Here is a 4,632-nt window from a genome sequence, read left to right as displayed (position 1 = left end):
CTTTGAGGGTGTCGTTAGTTCCGTTTGTCATGTCACCGCCTCGCCTTTTATGGAAAGGAGCGGCACCGAGAATGGATTTGAGAGAGTGGTAAACTGGGGTTGGAAAAAAAACACAACGAAGACCCGTGACAGTGAGCAAATAAGGGTTTTATTTTCCTCACCAAGCCTTCTTGTAAAATCGGCTGTATAGCTCAGTTGATAGAGCAGTGAGCTTTTAACCTAATGGTCGCAGGTTTAGGTCCTGCTATACCCAAAAAAAACACTCTTGTATTCGTAAGGATGCATAGTAGCCTTCAAAGAGCACTATTTGGCCTTTAGAAAATCCCTTTTCTCATCAACATCTCGACTTCGCTCGTTATTTGAGGTAAGTATAAATGAGATCAGATTTGTCCCGGGAATCGAAGGATACAAAAATATGGAATCGTGCATAGATTATAGAAAACTAGCAAACAGAATAGGTCGGACCCATCTTTAACTGCACGGAGCAAAAACCTACTATTGATTGATGATCTTACCTTCCCGAGAGTTGAGTAACAACAGGGGAAGCGAGCATGCGCGCTCGATCGCTCGATTGTGATGTCCAGCACGAACGAGTGGAAAAGTGACGTGGCAAATAGCTTGTTCCGTGATTCGTGCTACGAAATCGTACATTATAAGCAATGTCAGGTTTTAGCTTTTCCAAAATATAATCGCCAATCAAGAGGTAAGAACCTTTTTTTTTCATTCAGCATACTTTGACATGTATCTAACTTTTCTTTTACGTGGATGTATCTTTTTTTTTTTTGAGATAATTCAAAAACAAAATTTTAAAGACAAAACGGGCGAGTGAGGCAGTGAGCATATGGTCGCATGGGCTCATGGACTGACCGCTTTGGTGAGTGACTACATCCCTTTTCTGCCTCAAAAAAGAATACTTCCCTTTGACGGTCGCCTCTAAGCAATCATCAGAAGGAAAGGCGGCGGCGGCGGCGGCGATCCGGCGAGTGGACTTGACGGGGGCGATCCGGCGAGGTGAGGTGAGCCGACAAAGCCGAGAGGCATCCATCCGTTCCATCTCTCCACCCTCGCGGTCGTTTTGATCCTTCCTTTGCTTCGCAGCGCCGACGACGCGCGCCACCTACTCGACGGAATGCCTCCTAGCGGGAAGGAAGGCAAGTGTGCGCCGCCGGTGACTGCCACCGACCAAATCAGCGCCCTCTCCGACCAGATGCTCCATCATGTGCTCTCTTTCCTCCCAATGCAGGTGGCCGTGCGGACATGCGTGCTCGCCCGTCGCTGGCGACACCTGTGGAGGTCCACTACGGGCCTGCGCATCGTCGGCCTAGATGAGGACAAGTATGTCCAAGTTCAAGACCTCCGGAAGTTTATGAACCATCTACTGGTCCTGCGTGAGCGCACCCACCTAGACACTGTTGAAATCAAATTCGATCATGATGATGATGATGATGATGTGCGCTATGTGAACCTATGGACCCGTTTTGCCGTGATGTGCAAAGTTCGGGCGCTCACCCTTCATATCCTCGAGGATGGTTACCTCTACCTAGACAACCTGCCCCTTGTCTCTGAGCATCTGGTAACATTGGACCTTCATTCTGTAGCCCTGCCAAAGGCCTTTCTTAATTTTGCTAGAAGCCCACAATTGGTGAATCTGAACATAGATGATTGTTTCATCAATGCCAATAAGATGTCTTCCTGTTCCCTGAAGCATTTGAGCTTCACTGGTTGTCGATCTGATCTGGATTGCCGGGTCTGTGTTTCTGCTCCAGGCCTTGTTCTCTGGAACTAGAAGACTTTATTGGTATAACCCCTTTGCTTGAAGACATGCCATTACTAGAAGCTGCATTTGTGAATCTTAGCGATAGATGCAAAGATGTCTGCTTGAATTATGACTCTGGTGTTTTCTGTGGAGCTAATGATAATACATGTAAGTATTGTGTTCCTATCAGTGCCAGTTGCAGCAGCCATTGTGTGCTTCTGGATGGTATCTCACATGCTAAACATCTCAAGTTGATATCTGAAATTGGAAAGGTATGCCACTCGTCTATAACAACTTTATGTTATCGCTTATTTTGTGTTGCACTATCTACATACTTGACTATACTGTTTTTTTTTCAGCCCATTTTCACAAGAGATCTAAAACACTGCCCTAAATTTAGCAAGTTAAAGACTTTATTACTTAACGAGTACTGGTTTGAGGCTCCTGACTTGGATCCACTAGCTTGCATTATGAAAAACTCACCAGTTGTAGAGAAGCTCACTCTTCAACTCTTTTCCAAGGTATAAATCTTCTAAATGGACAATTGCTTCAGTGTTAAGAGTAATAATCAGTTTTCCATCTTTGTTAAATATATTTTTCTTACCATAGGGACCAAATCATGAAGTGGAAATGAAAGGAAGCTACAGTTCAATGGAGGGACCCTCTGCAATATCAGAGCACCTTAAAATAGTTGAAGTCAAGTGTAATGTGGTTGACAAGAGAATTCTCAAAGTTTTGAGGTTCCTCTCTGCGCTTAACATACGTAAGCTAACTATTTTATATACTCTCTGTATACTGAAATTACCTTTCATATATATGTGCGAAAGAAAAGTAAGAAAGCAGGCAGCAGATAAGAAACTCGTGAATTATATAGGAAGAACAGTTTTGTAGGGATTCCAAATTGTTCGAGGCATGAATAATCTGGACCATGTCTGGTCAGGCGTAGAAAAAGGAACCAGTATAATTCATTTTGTCAGCACAAAGGATGTGTAGTTTAACCGTTTTGCAGAAACAGCAAGCGTAACCAATATGTGGACTTATGTCAATTCTACTCAGAGGAATGGTCTAGAATCCGCAGTATATAACTTATGAACTCTAGGCCATCTAGCCAGACTTGGTGTTATGGTATCCTGTAGTTTCTGTTGCACCCTAAACGTTTCCTTTTTGGCTTGGACCCATGACTGTTGTGTTATGACGCGATCCTTGTATTTTGTCTCCTGAGCTATGACATGGATGTTTGGAAAAGTGGCACAAGAGGTGTAGAGTTGCATATATTGCACTTTCCGTTTCGCTGATGTTGATCTATTTTTCTGAAGTTGATCTAGGCAGAGAAAACAAAACGAGCTGCAGCTCTGAACTTATGTTACGAGGAATGGGAGGGATACCCAGCAGTTGCTACCCTGAGTGATCTCTGCCACCCATTTTCTCATCCATATCTGCTGCTGGCACCTATGGGAGCACGGGAACGGTGTGGTCTTCAACGGCAAGACACCAACCTATGGCAGCAACATCTCCTGCTCAAGTAGCAGGGCGATGCCAATGCTTGTATCATTATAGATTGGCAAAGGCATGGGCAGTAATAAAACCTGCAGTTTTTATATTCATTTAATTTAATTCATGTGTGATTTGTATCATTGTTGTATTCGGAACAACTCTTGTATTGAATTATAAGTTTATTTCTTAGATTTGAATACTTATTGTAATTTGGATGATTGTTGTATTGTAATATTCAGATTTTAATTTATATTGATATCATATTTCTATGTAATATGACACATATGTGTCAAATTGAGAAAAAACCACATGCTTTGAGGGGTCTGTTCAGCCTCGGGGTCTATTGGGCCGCAGCCCGTGCCAGCCCTCAAAACACGTTTTACGCGGCCCTTATACTCACTATAATGGTCCGCGCGATAAGGGATCTATTAGAGATGCTTTTAGGGGAGCGCCTAAGAGCATCTCTAGCACACCCCGCAAAAAGCTCCGACCCGCAAAATAACTATCAAATGCCAGTCGGCGCGAAAAATCCTGCCCAAACAGATCCCGCAAACGCGTCCGGCCCGTAATTTTTTTTGAGGGGAGCGGCAAAATCTCGACCCCAACCCGCGAATACGCCCCCCCCTCCCCCTCCCGGCCCGTCGGTCCCCTGCATATAGCGTGAACGGTTGGTGGGGAGGACATTTCAGCCCGCGCTTTTCCCCACCTACCACCTCCCCTCTCTCCCCCTCGCCCCTCCGCCGGGCCGCCGCCCACGATTCCGGTGAAAGTAGCCGGCGGGGTCACGCTGAAAGGCCGCCACACGCACGTGGTTGCCCTTCGCCACCCCCTCCTGCGTCAGAGGGCCGGAAAGTTGCAGATCTGCGGCCTTCGTCGCGTGTGGCCGGATTTGGCTTTTCCGGCCGCCGGTGGCTGCGCCAAGCGATGGAATGGTCGGGGAGCACCCCGCGCAGCCCCATCACCACATGCTAGTACGGGTCCGTCCTGTCACCGCCGCCTATGGTTTGCCGGCATGGATTCCGCCGGCCGTTCGCCGGGCTCGGCGCTCGCGCAACGGCTCTGCGGCTCACCGATGCCGCTCATACAGTGCGACGACTGCACGCGGGCAGTGCTGTGGCTAACTTCGGGCACGCCGAAGCACCCCGGATGGGTGTTCTTCAAATGCGAAAACGACGGGGTATGTGTTGTTTTCATTCGGCTTTGGCACCGTATTCTTTGGTTCAATTGCGATAGCTCATTTCGAACATCGTCATGTGTGTAGGAAGATGGATGCTCATTTTGGTTTTGGGAAGGCGAATACATTGATTTATTGATAGAAAGAAACTTAATAGATGTTTGTGCACTACTTAGTAGAACCGAAGCTAATGATGCGGCTGCATGTG

General features: G+C 46.5%; 1 pseudogene; it reads left to right on the top strand.

The window, feature by feature from the left end:
• Positions 1 to 770: 770 nt before the first annotated feature.
• Positions 771 to 3,506, top strand: LOC109758181 (F-box/FBD/LRR-repeat protein At5g22700-like; annotated as a pseudogene).
• The last annotated feature ends 1,126 nt before the right edge of the window (positions 3,507 to 4,632 follow it).

The sequence above is a fragment of the Aegilops tauschii genome, chromosome 6 (assembly GCF_002575655.3).
Source record: "Aegilops tauschii subsp. strangulata cultivar AL8/78 chromosome 6, Aet v6.0, whole genome shotgun sequence".
Taxonomy (NCBI): domain Eukaryota; kingdom Viridiplantae; phylum Streptophyta; class Magnoliopsida; order Poales; family Poaceae; genus Aegilops; species Aegilops tauschii.
The sequence above is the reverse complement of the archived record's forward strand: the minus strand, read 5'-3'. Positions and strand labels throughout refer to the sequence as shown.